Genomic DNA, 22,036 nt, shown 5'->3' with positions numbered 1-22,036 from the left:
ATAGAGTGTCCAAAACATAATAAAACATTTAACTATACTAAAAAGCCCTAAATAAATCAGGTAAAACAGTAAATTCACACACAAATATTTTATATTATTTAGTAAAAATATACCTATTTTTTTAATTTACCTACAAATTGTCAACAAATGTTCCTAATTTGTAAAATTATATTAATAAATATTTTAAAATTTAAAATATTTATTATTATAATTTCTAAAAAGATAATACTACAGAACAATGTATGAAAAATTGTTAATTTTTTTTTTGCATAAATGCTAAAATTTTATTTATGTTAAAAAGATGTTTGTTTCGAAAACATTGTAAAAATAATTAATATTAATATTTTACATATTAATATTAATAAAAAAGGTATAACATGTTTGTACTACAAATATTAAAATGTTTATATATGAAAATATTTGTTAAAAGTTTTGTATAAAGATTTACAAAACCTATTGCTATGTTAATTTTAATTTAAAACACTACATTGTACAACATTATTAATAATCTTTATAATTTACTTAAAAATGTTTGAAAATATACTTAATGTACATAAAATTTGTTCTGACCTATATTCAATATGTTTGAATGTAATTACAATGTAAATAATACTATTTCTGAATGATCTTACTCAAATGAATAAACAATAACAAATTTAAAAAACTACAATAAAAACCATGTTCTTGTCTTATGAATTGTGTTTCTCTGATTATTAATATTAATCTTCTATTATGAATATTTAACATATAGAATAATTATTTTATAAAAAATTACAAATCAATCAATATTATAAAATTACAGAATGCCATTACCCATTATTCCAATACAAAATATTCATATATTTTTCCTAATAATAATATTAAATATTCCAAACATATCAAATTAAAAGGTTACATGTATATATTATCCTAAACTATAAATATAGAATTAATTACTACAAATCCAATATATAAACATACAATACAAATAATATTCACTTAAATATATTTTTATAACTACTATATCAATGTAATTTAATTAAATTAAATACCAGACAGATTAGAGTAGTTGCTGGACACTGACCATAAACAATTTACTATTCCCACTCCACTCTATAATAAATAAAAGTAGATGCTTGACACTGACCATAAATAATTTACTATTCCCACTCCAGTCTATAATAAATTAGAGTAGGTGCTGGACACTAACCATAAATAATTTACTATTCCCACTCCAGTATATAAAAAATTAGAGTAGGTGCTGGACAGTGACCGTAAATAATTTACTATTCCCACTCCAGTCTATAATAAATTAGAGTAGGTGCTGGACACTAACCATAAATAATTTACTATTCCCACTCCAGTCTATAATAAATTAGAGTAGGTGCTGGACACTGACCATAAATAATTTACTATTCCCACTCCAGTCTATAAAAAATTAGAGTAGGTGCTGGACAGTGACCATCAATAATTTACTATTCCCACTCCAGTCTATAATAAAATAGAGTAGGTGCTGGACACTAACCATAAAAAATTTACTATTCCCACTCCAGTCTATAATAAATTAGAGTATGTGCTGGACACTGACCATAAATAATTTACTATTCCCACTCCAGTCTATAAAAAATTAGAGTAGGTGCTGGACAGTGACCATAAATAATTTACTATTCCCACTCCAGTCTATAATAAATTAGAGTAGGTGCTGGACACTGACCATAACTAATTTACTATTCCCACTCCAGTCTATAATAAATTAGAGTAGGTGCTGGACAGTGACCATAAATAATTTACTATTCCCACTCCAGTCTATAAAAAATTACAGTAGGTGCTGGACAGTGACCATAAATAATTTACTATTCCCACTCCAGTCTATAATAAATTAGAGTAGGTGCTGGACAGTGACCATAAATAATTTACTATTCCCACTCCAGTCTATAAAAAATTACAGTAGGTGCTGGACAGTGACCATAAATAATTTACTATTCCCACTCCAGTCTATAATAAATTAGAGTAGGTGCTGGACAGTGACCATAAATAATTTACTATTCCCACTCCAGTCTATAAAAAATTACAGTAGGTGCTGGACAGTGACCATAAATAATTTACTATTCCCACTCCAGTCTATAATAAATTAGAGTAGGTGCTGGACACTAACCATAACTAATTTACTATTCCCACTCCAGTCTATAATAAATTAGAGTAGGTGCTGTACACTGACCATAACTAATTTACTATTCCCACTCCAGTCTATAATAAATTAGAGTATGTGCTGGACACTGACCATAATTAATTTACTATTCCCACTCCAGTCTATAATAAATTAGAGTAGGTGCTGGACACTAACCATAAAAAATTTACTATTCCCACTCCAGTCTACAATAAATTAGAGTATGTGCTGGACACTGACCATAACTAATTTACTATTCCCACTCCAGTCTATAATAAATTAGAGTAGGTGCTGGACACTGACCATAAATAATTTACTATTCCCACTCCAGTCTATAATACATTTGAGTAGGTGCTGGACAGTGACCATAAATAATTTACTATTCCCACTCCAGTCTATAAAAAATTACAGTAGGTGCTGGACAGTGACCATAAATAATTTACTATTCCCACTCCAATCTATATTGAATTAGGATTACTATATATGTTAGATTTTTTCAAACAATTACTAATTTGTAAACACTACCCACCCTTATCCCCTATAAATCCTACATCACTCTTATTAAATGAATTATCTTCTTAAAATTGTTAAATGTTAATTAAAATAACATTTCTAAATGGAAATAATTTTTTATGAATAATAAAATTTTGATATATTTATAAAACACTCCCCACCCTTATCCCCTATAACCCCAAAATACCACTTATGAAATTTTTTTTATTATTAAAAATATTAAAATTTACTTTTATTAAGAAATTAGAACTTTGCATTATATTTTTCAAAAATAAAATATTACATATATTTTGAATGCACTCCCCACCCTTATCCCCTATAACCCCCAATTCCCACTTATGAAATTTATTGTATTAGTAATTTATTTAATTTTAATTTTTAAACTCAAAAATTAAATTTCTATTTTTTTTTTATAAAATATTAAATATTTCTCAAAAACACTCCCCACCCTTATCCCCTATAACCCCAAAATCCCACTTATTAAATGTATTTTATTAGTAAAATGTTTAATTGTAAATTTTAATACAAAATTTTAAATTTAAATTTTTTTGAATTCAATATTAAATAATAAATATATATCTAAAACACTCCCCAGCCTTATCCCCTTTAACCCCAAAATCCCACGTATTACATTTATTTTCTTATTACAATTTTCACATTTAAAATTTTAAAACTAATTTAAAATGTTTTTATTTCTAAATATAATATTTCAAAATTTATATCATAAATTATTAAATTTTATTACTAAAATTTTTAATTTTAAATTTTCATACCAAATTTGAATTTTTTTTTTTTAATTAAATATTAAATATTAAATATATATCTAATACACTCCCCACCCTTATCCCCTATAACCCCAAAATCCCACTGATTACATTTATTTTATTATTACAATTTTCACATTTAAAATTTAAAAACACATTTGAATTTTTTTATTTTTTTTTAAATATAATATTTCTAAATTTATATCCTAAAATATTAAATTTAATATTTATTTCCAAAACACTCCCCACCCTTAACCCCTATATACACAACATCCCACTAACAATATTTTTTTTCATTATTAAAATTTAAATATTACTATTTTGTTCAAAATTTAAATTCAAATTATACAAATATTTATTAAAATATTTTATTTCTAATATATATTTTTAAAACACTCCCCACCCTTATCCCCTATAAACCCAACATCCCGCTCCTAAAATTATATATCCAAATTTAAAAAATTATATTAATAATAGTTAAATAATTATATCCTAAAATATTAAATATAATATTTATTTCCAAAATACTCCCCACCCTTAACCCCTATATACACAACATCCCACTAAAAATTTTTTTTTTCACAATTAAATTTTAAATAATTGAATTTTGTTCAAAATTTAAATTTAAATTCTACAAAAATTTATTAAAATATTTTATTTCAAATATATTTTTTTAAAACACTCCCCACCCTTATCCCCTATAAACCCAACATCCCGCTCCTAAAATTATATATCAAAATTTAAAAAATTATATTAATAGAAAGAATATTGTTATTTTTAATACACTTAAATAAACATTTGCTGACACTTCTAAACAATAATTTTTTACAAATCACAAAGTGACTTAATACTATACTTTTTCGATATTTTTACTACACGATATTATGTCTTTCGATATACTATACCTCGATATTTTACTACACATCACAATCTCGACATTTTTTACATCGATATTGTTGACAGAGATATATTGTTCCATCGATATTTTGACTTCGATATTTCTGTATATCGATATTACATTTCCGATATTTTGTCTACTCACCGTGATTGAACCCATTGAAAGTGCGGAATGGGTTGCTCCCGTATTTATTACGTTTAAACCAAATACTAAGGCCATCAGACTATGCATAGATTTGAAAGGATTAAACAACAACGTTTGGAAATGATAGGCATCCCTTGCCTAATATAAATGAAATGCCGAGTTAAGTAGGAAATGCTGAGTTTGTCTCTGTAATCGATTTATCCTCACCCTATCATCAGGTGAGGCTTCACCTGTCTAGCAAAGCCTTGACATCTTTCATCACACCTTTTCATGCATTTAGATTTTGTAGGATGAATTTTGGGGTCGCATCTGCTGCCGCGGTGTTCCAGAGGGTCATGCAAAAGATCTTGGAAGGAGTAGACAGAGTACTGTGCTTTCAGGATGATTTGTTGATTTTTGGGAAAATTGAGGAGGAGCATAATGGGACATTACGACCAGTATAGTCTAAGCTGAGGGAGGCAGGATTAACTTTGAAAAGAGAGAAGTGCCGAGTAGGAGTGCATTCAGTCACTTACCTTGGACACGTTATATCCAGAAAGGGTATAAAGACTAAGTTAGATTTGGTCGAAGCAATAAGATCAGCTCCAGTTCCCACCACCAAGGAAGAAGTAAAATCCTTACTTGATTTGTCGGAATATTATACAAAGTTTATTACAAGATTTGTTGAGAAAAGGAGTAAAGTTTATCTGGAGTGAAGAATGTATGGAAGCATTCAACAAGTTTCAAGTGCCTCATTGTGAATGCTACATTCTTAGGACAATTTGATACTAGTAAGTGCACCATACTCACTACTGATCCACGCAACAAAGTTATAGGAGCAACCCTCAGCCAAGTGGTGGGAGGTGAAGAAAGGATTGTGGTGTTTGCATCAAGAGCATTATCCGAAGCAGAAGCCAGATACTCAGTGGTGGAAAGAGAGGCACTGGCCTGCTTCTGGGTGGTTAAGCATTTCCGGGTGTTCCTGTGGGGTATTCCTTTCACTTTAAAAACTGACCACAAACCTTTGGTGAATGTGTTTTCTGTAAAAAAAAATGTTGAAAGAACCACACCTAGAACTTCAAGATGGTTCCTTGGTCTAGAAGGGTACAATTTTAAGATTGTGTATATTCCAGGACCTATTATTCAAGCAGCTGACTGCTTATCAAGACTCCCCTTGCCAAGTGAGGAGTTGGAAGAAAATGTAACTGAAGAATTTGTAATTGCAGCTCTTACAGAAGGCATACAGAAGAAGGAATGGGAAAGCAGAGTAAAAGATGATACAGCTATCCAGAGTGTAAAAGAATACATTTTGAAAGGATCGCCAACTAAGTGCTCTGACTTAAAAGATGATGTAAAGAGATTTTGTGAGGTGAGAAATGAATTGTACATTTATAATGAAAAATTGGATAGAGGAGACAAAGTTTGCATGAGAAGATAGTTCTTTTAGCACATGAAGGTCACTTAGGAGGCAGTCTAACGAAAAGTAAGACCAAATTACATTATTGGTGGACGGGCATGGACTCTATGATTGAAAGGAGTGTTGAACAATGCATAAGATGTTCATGCAGCGACAAGAGCAAATATGTAAGCAAAAGTCACATTTCTGCTGTAGAGGTACCTATGGCCCCTTGGAACAAACTGGCACTAGACACTATTGGTCCAATAAATATTGAGGGGTTAGGAGGATGATTCATATTGACATTAGTGGATTATCACTCTAAATTGGTGGTCATTAAAATTGGCGACAATGTCATAACTAGTACTGTCATTAACTTTTTACAAGATGTATTCAGAAAGAGAGTGTTCCACAAACGTTAATAACAGACAATGGTGTTCAGTTTTCATCGCTCATGAAAGAGTTTCTACATAGATTTCCTTAAACCATTTGCAAACTTCTCTGTATTGTCCGAGAGCAAATGGTTTAGTTGAAAGAGTCAACTGTATGATAAAAGATTGTTTACAACTAAATGTGATCAGAGGGTTGGACATTAGGAAAGAGTTAGATGAAATTATTTGGTCCTACCTTGTAACCCCTCACTCCATCACAGGGGTTTCCCCATTTAAGTCTCTCAAAGGAAGGAAACCAGGCACCAAGCTAATCCACCTGTGACTAGTGGGTAATAAGGTGGAGGAAGTAGATCGTAACAAGATCTGAGAAAGAGTCCAAGAACACCAAAGGAAATATGTTAACAGGTACAACAGTCAAGTGCTGGTGAGGAGTAAGATATGGAAGGAAGGGGATGTGGTAAGAGTAAAACTGCCAAGATCAGTGTATTCCGGGTCTTCAAAGTTTGCAGCTCCCTCTTTCCAAAATAAATGCCGGCTCCAGCAGGAGACAGAGAGCCAGCAGGGACCACAGCGGCCTTGAGTCTCCCCCTGCGGTCCCCAATGAGCTGGCCATGCCTGGGAGATGGGGTCCCCATAGCAATGAAAAGCTAGAACAGAAGTTGCGCACTCAAAATTTCTCCAGGTCAATATTTTAAGCAAAATTAGTTGGTGCAAACGAATTAATCCCCCTGAGTAGGGAATTCAAATCGTAGATAATGATAGCACGTTCCTGAATAGGAAAATGTCTTTCGTTTTGCACTCAATCTCAGAGATATGATCTCTTTTGTGAAATTAAACTCAGGTAAATCGGAAGGAGGAAAAAGGAGGAAAAACATCAACAAAATCAGTGGCCAAGAGCACGCGCAGTCAGAAAACCTCGTGATAAACATCTCTTCTTATAATCTTACACAACTCCAGATTGCTACACTTCAAAAAGGAACCTCCTTTGTTCCCACCTACCATTCCAATCAATTAGAAACTGATATAAGTTTCTTTAAATTCATGCGTCTACTGAGACTTAAACACTACTTTCGAAACATCCTTAACATTCCAGATGTACCACGGAAGAACACCCTAATGGGACTTCGCAACAGGAGCACCTTCACAGCACCCATGAGTCATAAAGTATTGGATGCCTACGAAACAATCGTCAATAAAGAACTCATAAAAATTGGCTACCATAACAAAAAGGCATACTCTAACATAACCAAAAAGGAACAACAAGCCTTAAAAGAATTAGCAAACAAACCAGAGATTACCATACGTCAAGCAGACAAAGGTGGAGCACTGGTCATTATGGATACCATCTTTTACACTAAAAATGTTAATGATCACGTCAACAATTCAGATACATACATGCCCACCCAACGGATCCAACCAAGGATTTCATGATTGTGCTAAAAACCATCGTTAATACAGCTTTAGAACAGGGTGTCATCAACGACGAAGACAAAACATATCTGATCAAAAGCAACCCATCTACACCCTATATCTATATGCTCCCCAAAATGCACAAAAACGCCACAAGACCGCCATTTAGACCCATTGTGTCTACAGTGAACTCACTACATGAACCCGTAGGGAAATACTTGGACAAACATCTACAAGCTTCTGTTCAGTCGATGACTACCTACATTAAGGACACTACTGATTTTCTCAATATCCTGGAGTCCATTCAAAATTTGATAACCATGGAAACCGTCCTATGTACCATTGATGTAAACTCACTTTACACTTCCATAAAGGCATTGAGGCAATCGAGTCATTTCTGATGACCACAGACAAACCAGAGAATCTCAAAGTATTTCTGATGGAACTCATGCATTTCACCCTTTATCACAGCTACTTCGAATGGGCAGGAACATTTTACATTCAATGCTCCGGAACTTCCATGGGCAATTGTGCCGCCCCAACATACGCGAACCTCTTTATGCACCGTTTTGAAATAGACAACATACTTTGCAAACACGAGTGGACCCAACATCTTACCCTCTATAAAAGATACATTGATGACATTTTTATCTTATGGAATGGCTCAATTGATCATCTGGAATCATTAATTGAATTACTTAATACAGTTGACCAACGAATTCAATTCACTCACTGTATAAACAAAGAATCGATAACATTCCTGGATACCAAGGTCACATTATACCAAGGAAACCTCACCACTGAGGTTTACACTAAACCTACTGACCGCAATAATCTCCTGCACTTTCACAGTTTCCACCAACCATCTCTCAAGAATCACTTGCCCTACTCACAACTACTACGATTGAAAAGAATCTCAAGTACCAATGAATTGTTTGAATCAAGCAAATCCGCTTGCATTTCCAAATTTGAACAACGAAAATATCCTACCAAAGTTCTTGACAGCGCCATATTGAAGTCTAACAAATCTACCCGACAGATGCTTCTTTCACCCAAACCACCAAAAACTTCAGATCAACGAATGACATTTGTGTCAAAATTCTCCACACAAAGTTTCAACATAAAAAAAACCATCCTCAGGTATTGGCCTATGTTAAGCATGGAAATGGATTTCAATAACATTTTTGAAATATCACCTAGATTTGCTTACCAAAGATCACGCAACATCAAACAAATATTGTCTAAAGCTGATGAACTCACTACCAGCTCCTTCAAAGGTACTTTACCATGTCTTAACTGTGGTAACTGTAACTCTATCATCAAAGGTACCAACATCCAACATCCTTCACAAGGCAACACGATCAAACTCAAGGTTACAGCCACATGTAATAGTCAGAATCTCATTTACATGTTGAAATGTCCATGTGGTTTGGTTTATGTGGGCAAAACTGAGAGAAAAATCCGTATACGGATCAATGAACACAAAAGCAACATACGTACCAAACAGGCGAAATCACCAATCGCAACTCATTTTCACCAGCATCAGCATAACATCTGTCAACTGCGATTTTTGGTTCTTGAACAGATTCCCCAGCTGAGGGGTCGTGACAATAGTAAATATCTATTACAAAGAGAAACATTTTGGATCCACAAGCTGAATTCCATACATCCGAAAGGTCTCAACGAGCGTTATGATCTGGGCTGTTTTCTGTAACTAAGGTCTCCTTTATTCACCTTAAATTGGAGATTTGAACTTTCCACCCGACTTGTGATACCCTAGTACCTTGTGTAACTTTACAGTTCATGTTGAACCTCACAGTTATTTTATTTTATTTTACTTACTAATTTCATCTTATACACATGTACTATTGCACTATTACATTGACGCCCCCTTACGAGCTCCAGGATTTGGTAATATCTTACATTTTTTTGAACTATCGCTTTTGGTTCGAATCACTCGAATTACATGTGTTTCTTCGGTTTCACACGCTGTCTATTCCATTTTTCTTTTTACTTTTGGCCTAATTCCTTTACAGATTTAACTGCACTCACTTTTGTTTATTATTTTATATTCTGTTTGCACGTGTAGTTTCACAAAACTTTATTGACCTTTTGGAACTACAAGTCTGTTTTCTTTGTAGTTCTCCTTTTCCCGCATTTTTCTTCATCACATATCACATGATTACCTCTTGGAACTACAAGTCTGTTTTCTTTGTAGTTCTCTTTTTACCGCACTTTTCCTTATCACATGTCTATATATCACATGATTACCATCCATTACACTTACCGGAGCGTTTCCGATTTGATTCTCCCGGGTTCAGGAGAATCTATACATCACCATACCAACTGTAAGTTTGATCTTCCGTTACTTGTCAGATAGTGATTGTATTCTTTTAAAAGGCCCCACGCTGCATGTATTTTTGTTGCCCACACCACCATCCAGATTTTTCTTTTTATTTCGTCTTTACTTTTTCCTACAATTTTGGCAAAAACACACCACATTACTTTGTCCTATATGGCATTTTCATTTTTTCATTTAATTTTTTTACTTACACTACCACCCAAACTTTCTTGGTCCATTTCGGATTCACTATTTCCTATGACCTTGGTAAATGCACATCACAGTATGTTGTTTTAACATGTAAAACAAGTGGATATTTTCACATCACTTTGATGTGTAGTGTACCTCCATTTTGGTAATTACCAACACTGGTATTGTGTGTTTTTTTTACTTATTACGAACGTATTACTTTTAATACTGTTTCAACATGATCATGTTTGTTACAATCAAAATCTACTGTATAATTGTTTGGATAGAAATCGTTCTTTTCTATTGAGTGTTTATAAAATGTATATATATACTGAACCCTATACCTTATCCTTTCAGAGTACCGCCCCTGAAGAAGGGCTTAAAAAAGCCCGAAATGCATTGGGCAGTTGGATATATGATGCATTGATAAAGAATGAATACAATTCTTTGACTTCATTAACTTTGAACAACGGTTAATAAACTCAAGTTATGCTTGAATAAATTCCGATTTACCTGAGTTTAATTTCACAAAAGAGATCATATCTCTGAGATTGAGTGCAAAACGAAAGACATTTTCCTATTCAGGAACGTGCTATCATTGTCCCCATAGCAATATCAGCCCGGGTTGGAGGGCATGCCGGCCCCCTCCCCATTTATAATTCTTTTTTGTAAGGACTGCCCTTGGGGATGGGGCCCCCTCCTATGTGAAAAATAAAGAAAAATAAAGGCTGTGGGATGGGGTCCTATTTTTTAAATAAGAAATCTAAAAAAGGATCAGGCCCCGGGGGATGGGGTACCTGATGCCCAAAATGGTCCAGGAAAGGGGGGCCACATGGTCCGCCACCCTAAGATTTTTTTTTTTTTTAAAGCTGCAAATTGCGTGAGGCCTTGCCCCCTTTTTTCACTACCCTACAAATGTGCCTCCTGGAAGCTCCTGGTTGGGGATGAAGTCCCCTTGGCTCCTGAGGGTCCTTAGGGGCGAAGACAATCTCCTATTGCCTCCAGTAAGCCCTTCACAGTCGGATTGCTGAGAGGTGGTCAGAGGCCAAGCCCTTTTCTCCACCACTTTGCAAATGCACCACTCGGCACACTGCTGGTGATGGGATGACATCACCTTGCCTCCTGAGGGCCTTAGAACTAAAGTGGATTTCTTCCCCCAAGCAGCAGCACACCCGGAGGCAAGTTCGCAGAGTGGTGGAGAAAGGGGGCATGGCATCTGATCACCTCTCAGCACTCCAACTGTGTGGACCTAACTGGAGGTATCAGGAGGGGTAGTTGGCCCCCAAGGACCCTCAAACGTCAAGGGGACTTTCTCCTCCCACTAGTAGTGTTCCAGGAGGCATGTTTGCAGAGTGGTGGAGAAAAGAGGCGTGGCCTGCTATCAGATCTCAGCAATCCTTCTGAATGGGACTTACTGGCAGTAATAGGTGGGTAGTTGTCCCCAAAGGATGTCCTTGGGGACCAACTACCCCTCATGTTACCTTCAATAAGTCCCACACAACCGGATTGCTGAGCAATTGTCAGAGGCACACCCCCATTCTTCACCACTTTGCTACCATGCCTCCTGGTGCACTACTAGTTTGGGAATGTTTTCCCCTTGGCTCCAGAGGGAATTTGGGGGCAAAGAAGCCCTCATGATACCTCCTGTAAGTCCTACACAGCGGAATTCCTGAGAGCCGCCCCACTCTGCAAATGTGACTTGTACTTTGAAAAACCATAGAATTTCACTGAAAAAAACAAAGGTTACAAGGACATTATAGTTAGGAATTGTCATTTAAGAAAATTTAGAAACTCCCTGAAAAAAACAAAGGTTACGGGGTGTTAGAAGGCGACCTCAGAGGGGCCCCGAGGGGGCCCTGACTGCCCTGAGACCCACCCTCGAGGTATCGTAGCCGGGCACTGGCGGGAGACTCCTCAGGGGAGGAACCTCGTACCTAGGATCGCACACTCGGCGCCACACGACAGAGAGACACCACACAAGGAGTTCTTAAGAGCAAATCTTTATCAGATCGGAGTGGTAGGATCTTTATGATCAGCAAGGCAGATATATACAAGCAGAGCGTGGGCTCCCAGAGTCTTGGAGGGGGTTAGGAGGTAGCGGGACAGTCTTTGGGGATATGGATCAAATGCAGGAGCGTACCCGGCGCACAGCTCACAATCCTCGAGCTGGGGGATACGCTTGTTGTTGTGGGGTCCGGCGGGACCAAGAGAGTCTGTGGGAGCCGCGAGTCACTCAGCAGGGCTGGGATACAAGTTCGGTGGTCTTACGATCTTCGAGGAGCCGCGAGTCACTCAGCAGGGCTCAAGCACAAGTTCGGAGGTCTTACGATCTTCAGGGAGCCGCGAGTCACTCAGCAGGGCCCAAGCACAGGTTCGGAGGTCTTACGATCTTCAGGGAGCCGCGAGTCACTCAGCGGGGCTCAAGCACAAGTTCGGAGGTCTTACAATCTTCAGGGAGCCGTGAGTCACTCAGCAGGGCTCAGGTGTTCCAAGGCGAATCTGCCGGACAGTCCCAGAGCACCCCTTGTTATAGGGCGACTCCTCTTTGATGTCCGGAGTCTGTGCAGGCAGGGGTCTTGTCACCTGGGGGTCGCTTGTTGGGGTTTCCTGCCATTGTCTTTTGATCCTTTCAGGGCCGGGTCGGGAGGAGCCCCAGACACCCAGCAGGCGTGGAGCCAGCCCTCGGGGAGGCCGGCAGGTCGATCGAAACCCACCGTCCCAGGGAAGCGCAGAGGTGTGATAGAAACTGCTCCTCCCTCTCTCATCCCAAGGGGAGCGTGATGTCCTCCAGCCGGAGTGGCGCCTCTAGGCCAGGGTCGGGCTGGGGCCGGGCGGCCATCTTGGTGCATGAAGTGGGCACGCGGGCCCGGTGTGGCCGAAGGGCGGAAGGCCACGGACGGGGAAGGCTGGGTTGGGTGCGTGCGAGTTCTGGTGGGAAGGATCGGCTAGGCCGTGGGTTTGGGGGCTGGTGTGAGGTGCAGGGGTCATGTCTAGCTATGTTACGAGGGCCGGGTCTAACACGCGTCCCCCCCAGCTGAAAGCCGGAGAGATCTACCGATCTTCTTGGGGGTTCTCTTCGCTGAGGCGGAAGAACCGGGAGAGGCCATCGGCGTTGGCGTGGTCAGTCCCAGGGCAATGTTCCACGGTGAAATCCATCCCCTGGAGGGAGATTGACCACCGCAGTAGCTTGGGGTTCTCTCCTCGCATCTGCATGAGCCATCGCAAGGGGCGATGGTCGGTTTGGACCTTGAAATGGGTGCCGAACAGGTAAGGGCGTAGTTTCTTGAGGGCCCAGACTACGGCGAATGCCTCTCGCTCGATGGTGCACCATCTCTGTTCCCTGGGCAATAGCCTTCGGCTGAGTAAGGCTATGGGCTGGTCTAGGCCTTTGTCATTTACCTGGGAGAGGACTGCCCTGATGCCATGCTCGGAGGCATCAGTTTGCACCACAAACTCTTTGGAGTAGTCGGGGGCCTGGAGGACGGGGGCAGTACACATGGCCGCTTTTAGGGCCTCGAACGCCTCTTGGCAGGCAGGGGACCATTGCACCTTCTTGGGCTGCTTTTTGGACGTGAGTCCCGTGAGGGGACCGACCAGGCTGCCGTAATTCCGGATGAATCTCCGGTGCTGGCCCGGCTGAAACTCGACCAGAGTGGCATTCTGGTCGTACCAGCGCTTCATCTCCTCCTGACTCGCCTCCAGGTTGGCCTCGGCCATCTCTCGGAACCTTCTAGTCTTATTTCGGAGGGTCAGGACGTAACGGAACACATCTCGGGGGGGGCCTCGGGGCGCCGCCTCCCAGCCTTCCTTGACCAGGCTGAGGGGCCCCCTGACAGGGTGCCCGTAGAGTAACTCAAAGGGGCTGAACCCCACGGATTTCTGGGGAACTTCGCGGTATGCGAATAGGAGGCAGGGGAGCAGGATGTCCCACTTACGCCGGAGGGGCTCTTCCAGGCCCGCGATCATCCCCTTCAGAGTCGGTTAAACCGCTCTACCAGGCCGTTTCCTTGGGGGTGGTATGGGGTGGTGAACTTATAGGACACCCCGCATTGTTGCCATAAGGACTTCATATATCGGGAGATAAAGTTGGTACGGCAATCGCTCACGACCTCGCTGGGGAAACCCATGCGGGAGAAGATTCCCATCAACGCCCGGCCCACCACGGGGGCCGTGACGGTGCGCAGGGGGATGGCCTCAGGGTAACGGGTGGCATGGTCCACCAGGACGAGGATGAACCGGTGCCCTTGGGAAGTTGGGGGGTCCAGGGGCCCTACAATGTCGATCCCGACCCGCTCAAAAGGGGTACTGACGACAGGGAAGGGTTGGAGGGGAGCCTTGCTCTTCCCTCCGCTCTTCCCACTGGCCTGGTACGTGGGACAGGACTTGCAGTGGGCTCCTACATCTGCTTTCATTCTGGGCCAGTAGAAGTGGGTCACGAGGCGACTGTATGTTTTGTCCTGGCCCAAGTGGCCTGCGAGGGGAACATCGTGGGCCAGGCCCAGGAGGAGGTTTCGGAAGCGTAGGGGTACCACCAGCACTCGGCCGGACCCTAGCTCCACCGACTTCTGTTCGCTGTACAGGAGGTCATTCTCCCAATACACCCGGTGCGTCCCCGTCTGGTCGCCTGCGGCCTGGGCCTCTGCCTGTTGCCGGGGCCCGACCAGGGAGGGACAGGTAGCCTGCTCTCGGCAGAACTCTTCTCGGGAGGGGCCCCCCTCGTGGCGCCACTGGGCTAATTCGGGCAGATCGCCTAACTCGGTGACTGGGGTGGAGTCGGAAGGCGGGGGTTCGTCACTGGCGATCGACTCTTCTGGTGGGGGAACGGGGGGGACCCTCGGCTGGGACCATCCTATCTTCAGGGGTCGGGGCGTCGTCAACTTCCCTCAGGGGGGTCAGTCGAGCCGCCATGGATCGAGTGGTGGCGCACACCCACTCAGGGAGGCCCATCATCCCTAGATGGGTCTTGCGCTCAACTTGTCCCCAGGGGGAACTTTCCAGGTCGTTCCCCAGGAGACAGTCGACGGGCTGGGAGGTTCTCACTGCAACCTTCAGTTTACCGACCAACCCTCCCCACTCAAAGGGCACCAGGGCTACCTTACATAGGCTTTCTGTGTTGTCGGCTGAAATGACCGGGCAAAAGACGTTGGGGAGGACCTGGTCTTCGTGTACTAAATGGCTGAGGACACCGGTGATGCTGGCCCCTATGTCACGGAGGGCTTCTACTTGGTGGCCATTGATCGTTACGAGCTGCCCATATTTCTTGGTGTTAGAGGGCAGGAGGCTCCCAGGGACCATCTCTCTATCTCCTAAGGATACTAGGGCCATAGCGGCGGGTTCCCACTCCTCGGCCTCCTCAACCTCCTCCCCCAGGGCTACATTGGCTATCTGTCTAGCAGGGGGTGCTGCCTGGGTGGTGCGTGGGGACATGGGGCATTCAGGGTCGTTGGCGTAATGCCCGGGCTTCTGGCAACGGAAACAAGTGATGGTTACCCGGTGCCCCCGTCTAAGGGGGGGGCCGGATACAGCTGGTGGGGGTGCCGGGAAAGGTGGAGGTTGGGACTTCGGGGGACTAGCCTGGGACTCTCTCTGCCCTCCCTGGTTTCCCCCCCCTCTCTGGCGGGGTGGTCCCTGACTGGCTCGGGGGTACTCTCCTACAGGGCCCCGGGAGACCCGGGTGTTGGTCCAGCGATCCGCCTCGACAGCCAGCTTTCTTGGGTCCGTGAGCTTGCTGTCGAGCAGATGCTGGCGTAGTTCCACAAAGCAGTTGGCCGCCAGGTGTTCCCACAACATAAGGTTGGTTAGTTCTTCCAGGGTGGTTACCTTGCTGCCCTTGATCCACCCATCGAAGGCTCGGCTGAAGAAATTCACATATTCCACCCAGGTGGTACCCGGGATCTTCCTGCAGTCCCGGAACCGCTGGCGGTACATCTCCGGGGTGAGGCCGTACCTTGTGAGGAGGGCCGCTTTCATGTGTTCATAGGAGGTTTGCATGGAGGTGGGTAGGTCGAGCAGGGTGTCTCTCCCTTCGCTAAGGAATCGTCCCCATAACCCAGCCCCCCAATCCTTCTGTGGGACCCGATGGGAGGTCATGGCGACCTCGTAGGCCCGGAACCACTGCTGAATGTCATCATTTTTGTAATATTCTTTGACCACATCTTTGGGGATGTGGACCTTCTGCTCTGTCGGTGTGGCTGCCTCCCGGTTCCCCGGGGGCCGCGTTTCTTCGCTTCTTGCTTTCAGTTCTATTTCCTTCAGGCTGCGTTCATGCTCCAGTTGAAGTCTCCTTCCCTCATGTTCTCGTTGGAGTTTCTTCTCTTCTAGTTCTCCTTGTACTCGCAACTGTTCTACTGCTAGCTTTTTCTCGGCTAATTTCAACTCGCCCTCAATTTTGAGTTTGGCTAATTCGAGCTCGTGATGGCGACTTTTTTCTCTGTCTGCGAGTTCCTCCGGGGATAGGCCCCCGTCTGGTACGAAGCCTCGCACCTGGTTGCTGCTGCGTTCTCCTTGGGAGGGTCCCGCTTCGTCGTGGGGCTCCCCCGCTCCTTCTGGGCGGGAGGCTCCAGAATCCACCCAAGCTTTCAGTGCCTTTTGCATATCTTCTTTGGTGTTGAGACCAGTGGTAGCGATTCTGCGTTCCTTACAGAATTGTTTTAGTTCTTTGTGAGTGTACTCTTCCAGCTGTTCCACCTGGAACACGGTACTGGCGTCGTTTTCTATGAGAACCACGGCGTTTCCTTCTGCCATCTTTGTCGGTAGTGCGTCAGCCGTTCACGGTACGATCTCTAGATTATGGGCCCGAATCCCGTCGCTTGCCACCAATGTTAGAAGGCGACCTCAGAGGGGCCCCGAGGGGGCCCTGACTGCCCTGAGACCCACCCTCGAGGTATCGTAGCCGGGCACTGGCGGGAGACTCCTCAGGGGAGGAACCTCGTACCTAGGATCGCACACTCGGTGCCACACGACAGAGAGACACCACACAAGGAGTTCTTAAGAGCAAATCTTTATCAGATCGGAGTGGTAGGATCTTTATGATCAGCAAGGCAGATATATACAAGCAGAGCGTGGGCTCCCAGAGTCTTGGAGGGGGTTAGGAGGTAGCGGGACAGTCTTTGGGGATATGGATCAAATGCAGGAGCGTACCCGGCGCACAGCTCACAATCCTCGAGCTGGGGGATACGCTTGTTGTTGTGGGGTCCGGCGGGACCAAGAGAGTCTGTGGGAGCCGCGAGTCACTCAGCAGGGCTCGGATACAAGTTCGGTGGTCTTACGATCTTCGAGGAGCCGCGAGTCACTCAGCAGGGCTCAAGCACAAGTTCGGAGGTCTTACGATCTTCAGGGAGCCGCAAGTCACTCAGCAGGGCCCAAGCACAAGTTCGGAGGTCTTACGATCTTCAGGGAGCCCCGAGTCACTCAGCGGGGCTCAAGCACAAGTTCGGAGGTCTTACGATCTTCAGGGAGCCGCGAGTTACTCAGCAGGGCTCAGGTGTTCCAAGGCGAATCTGCCGGACAGTCCCAGAGCACCCCTTGTTATAGGGCGACTCCTCTTTGATGTCCGGAGTCTGTGCAGGCAGGGGTCTTGTCACCTGGGGGTCGCTTGTTGGGGTTTCCTGCCATTGTCTTTTGATCCTTTCAGGGCCGGGTCGGGAGGAGCCCCAGACACCCAGCAGGCGTGGAGCCAGCCCTCGGGGAGGCCGGCAGGTCGATCGAAACCCACCGTCCCAGGGAAGCGCAGAGGTGTGATAGAAACTGCTCCTCCCTCTCTCATCCCAAGGGGAGCGTGATGTCCTCCAGCTGGAGTGGCGCCTCTAGGCCAGGGTCGCGCTGGGGCCGGGCGGCCATCTTGGTGCATGAAGTGGGCACGCGGGCCCGGTGTGGCCGAAGGGCGGAAGGCCACGGATGGGGAAGTCTGGGTTGGGTGCGTGCGAGTTCTGGTGGGAAGGATCGGCTAGGCCGTGGGTTTGGGGGCTGGTTTGAGGTGCAGGGGTCATGTCTAGCTATGTTTCGAGGGCCGGGTCTAACACGGGGGCATTAAATTTAGGAAATGTAATTAAAAAAACCTTACAAATTCACTGAAAAGACCAAAGATTACAGGGACGTAATAGTTAGGTTGATATTTCACTCTTAGAAAACCAGAGAAATACAGCAGATAGTTGGTTGAGCTAACTGTAACTCGCGCCCCCGCAATGTACTGCTTATGACCTCACATATTATCTCACTCATGATATGGTCAGTGACATCACTGATAACATCACTGATGACATCATCATTATACATTTCTCAGTGAATGCTCTAATTAGCAGGACGCAACCTGAACAGAAAGTTGCAGCCGCCATTTTATTCCTTGAAAACAGTTCCCGGGGCTGAAGAAGTCTAAAAAAGCTAACATAAGGGGTCAGAGTAGAGGTACTCTGACACCATGTTTGAGGAATGGGGGTGTTAGTAACACAAGTTATGTGTCCAAAATAGATGTTTTTGGTGTTCCTAATGACGCAGCAACCATCAGCGTGGCACCCATGTGTCATCACGGGCAAATCACAACTTTCGATGTTGTCATGAGTATTGGTGGAAATAATAAAAAATATATCAGTGAATCATTAATACCCAATGTGATGGAGATATCAAGATTTTGATAAGTGTTTTATTAGAGTTATTTATATAGTGAGTAGTCTTCTGTGTTAGAATCAATTATACAGTTATACATTTTTAATGTGGCGGTGGTGTTAGAAATGAGGGGGCTCTGGTTGACGCAGGTGTGAACCCACAACAAACAGGGACCCCTTACTTCTTGTCAGGGCGAAGGATGACTCCCCAGAATAACCCCTGCTCACCCTCTAGGTGCGTGGCGCGAGCAGTCTAGGCTAAGTCTCAGGTGTACACGGTTAAGCAAATGCAATTACACATACAGTAACCCCTTGCATGCACCACAAATGGACACCAATCAGGTAATATATAAAAATAAGCTTTTATGTAGTTTCAGCAGAGTTAAATACACGGCCCAGTAACGTTGAACTGATGGGGCCACAATTCTTAGGAATACGGTAAAGTTCTCTTTGTTACGGAAAGTTCTTTAGGCGGGCACAAGGTAACTGTAGGCCTCAGCGCACTTCGTGCTGAGGCAGCGCCCAGGAAGCACGCGGCAGATGACAGGGAAATCAGAACGTTGCGGACCCTGGATCCGATGCGAGCTCTCGGTTGAGTTCGTAAGTACAGTACCTTGTTTCTTGACGCGAAGGAGGGTGCGGGAGTTCAGCGGCTCTTCGGCAGAAGAGCGAGGCGGCGTCCGGGGCTCCCACACTTCACGATGGGTGTCTGATCTTCAGGCTCACGACAAGAGCGGGGTGTTGCAGGTGGCGGGTGAACAAAGCGGGGCAGCCGGGCACGCAGATACGTCCGGGCCGTCCGAGGCTTGGAGATGCTCACAAACGCCGATTCCGGCGGGAGGGTGAAGGTGCACAGCGAGCCTCCAACGAGCGAGGTGACAGGGGCAGCCCAGCACAGCGTAGGGGGAGTGGCTCCGATCGAGCGAGGCTCTTCCCAAGGCGGGGGCGGCTAAGCAGTCCTGGTCACGGCTCAGGGAGGGACTGGGGCACGAGGGTCACAGCTCCGGCGAGGGAAAGGACACCACAGTCCAGCGGCAGGCGAGTGAAGATCAGGTAGAGCCCAATGGTCCTGGGGCTCAGTTCAGGGGGCAAGCTCAGTTCCAAGCCCTTGGAGATCGTTTTGGAAAAGCACAAGTTTTGAAAGTAAAAATAAAGCAAAGTCTTCAGCAACAGTTTCTCTTCTCCCCTTTGGCAGCGAGGTCACCACTGCAGGCCAATCCCCCAGGATAGGGACAGTCTTCCTCCTACAGCTTTCCCGGTGCCTCCTCCTCAGGCAGAGATTCTTCTTGGTCAAAAGCGGATCTAGTTTCTTAGGAGCAGGGCTCCTCCATTTATACCACAAATCTTTTGTTCTCCCAGGCCAGGGGGGCCCTTGCCTAGTTCAGTCCGGTTTCTGAGCACTTTGTTTACGTGATGCAGGCTTCTTCTTTCAGAGTGCAGGGCAGAGTCATCAGACACTCCACAGGGGGTGGAGCCGGCCTCGAGGTAGCGGAGCACTGTCCTATTCAGAGCCTAGGAGCACTCCTCCCACCCATCTACCTGTCGATCGTCCTATTCATACCAGGCTACCTAGCCCTGCCCATCTGGGTTCCCCCAGCCCTGTCACTCACACCAGCCAGACATCAGATACACATCACGCAGAGGCGGCTGAAATGGTTAGGCAAGCAAAGGCCAACTTTCTAAAAGTGACATTTGCAAACCCGGAATATTAAAATAAACCTTACGAAAAGATGTACCTTATCATTCCGAGTTCAGGCATACTAAACTCAATCTCCTACCATGTTCCCTGGGTCGGTTAGGATCATAGGGTTTAATAATCCAGGCCGCCCATACTGGCCTATGAGAACAGGGTAGCCTTACAGTAGTGAACAACAAAATGGCGGTCAGTCACTACCAGGACATGCCACGCATCTAGGCTTGTCCTACCTCAGGCTCACAATGCACCCTGCCCGTGGGCCTACCAGAGGGGTGACTAACATGCAGCTAAGGGAAGGTTTCGGGGACCGGCAAGTGTGGGCACTTGTCGGTCGGCGCGTCAGTACCAGACTGCACGCAGGCTCTGCGATGGCAGACCTTAGACGTATTTTACCGGCCGCTTCTGTGGGTGGCACAACCCGTGCTGCAAGCCCACCAGCGGCGTTTGCCTTTACATGCCCTGGCGCTCCTGGCGCACTTTACTGGGGTCTGATAGTAAATCAAACAATCCAATCATGGAATCCAACCAACATATACAATTTACAAAGGGAGCACTCGCACCGCGACACTGGTTGGCAGTGGCACAGCGCGCTGAGCGGCCAACACCATAAAATCACATGAGGCACAGCGACAAAAAGAGGGAGGGAGACTCACGCCAAGGTGCCAGGTCTAACACGTGTCCCCTCCAGCTGAAAAGTGGGGGGAACTACCCTACCCCAGGGAGTTCCTCATCACTAAGGCGGAAAAATCTGGACAGACCGTCAGCATTGGCGTGATCCGTACCAGGGCGATGTTCCACCGTGAAATCCATCCCCTGTAGGGAAATGGACCACCTCAACAGCTTTGGATTCTCACCCCTCATATGCATCAACCATCTGAGGGGCCTGTGGTCCGTCTGAACCCGGAAGTGAGACCCAAACAAGTAGGGTCTTAGCTTCTTCAGCGCCCAGACCACAGCAAATGCCTCACACTCAATAGCACTCCACCTCTGTTCCCGTGGAAGTAACCTCCTGCTAAGAAAGCCTACGGGTTGATCTAGGCCCTCCTCATTAATCTGTGAAAGAACAGCCCCCACACCATGCTCTGAAGCGTCTGTCTGAACGATAAACTCTTTGGAGAAGTTGGGAGCCAAGAGCACGGGCGCCGTGCACATAGCAGTTTTCAAGGCCTCAAAAGCTCTCTGACAGGTGTCAGTCCAGATCACCTTCCTGGGCTGCTTCTTCGAAGTCAGCGCTGTCAAGGGGGCAACCATGTTGCCATACCCCTTGACAAACCTCCTGTAGTACCCGGTGAGACCTAGGAAGGCTCTCACCTCTGTCTGGGTTTTGGGCGCCTCCCAATTCAGGATGGTTTCTATCTTGGGCTGAAGGGGTGCCACCTGGCCACTCCCAACTTGGTGTCCCAAGTACACCACGGAACCCTGCCCGATCTGGCACTTACTCGCCTTGATCGTGAGGCCTGCCTTCCGCAGCGCCATCAACACTTCCCAGAGGTGACGCAAGTGTTCCTCCCACGTGGAGCTGAACACGGCGATGTCATCCAGGTAGGCTGCACTGAACGAATCCAGCC

This window comes from Triturus cristatus, chromosome 7 (assembly GCF_964204655.1).
Source record: "Triturus cristatus chromosome 7, aTriCri1.1, whole genome shotgun sequence".
NCBI lineage: Eukaryota > Metazoa > Chordata > Amphibia > Caudata > Salamandridae > Triturus > Triturus cristatus.
The sequence above is the reverse complement of the archived record's forward strand: the minus strand, read 5'-3'. Positions refer to the sequence as shown.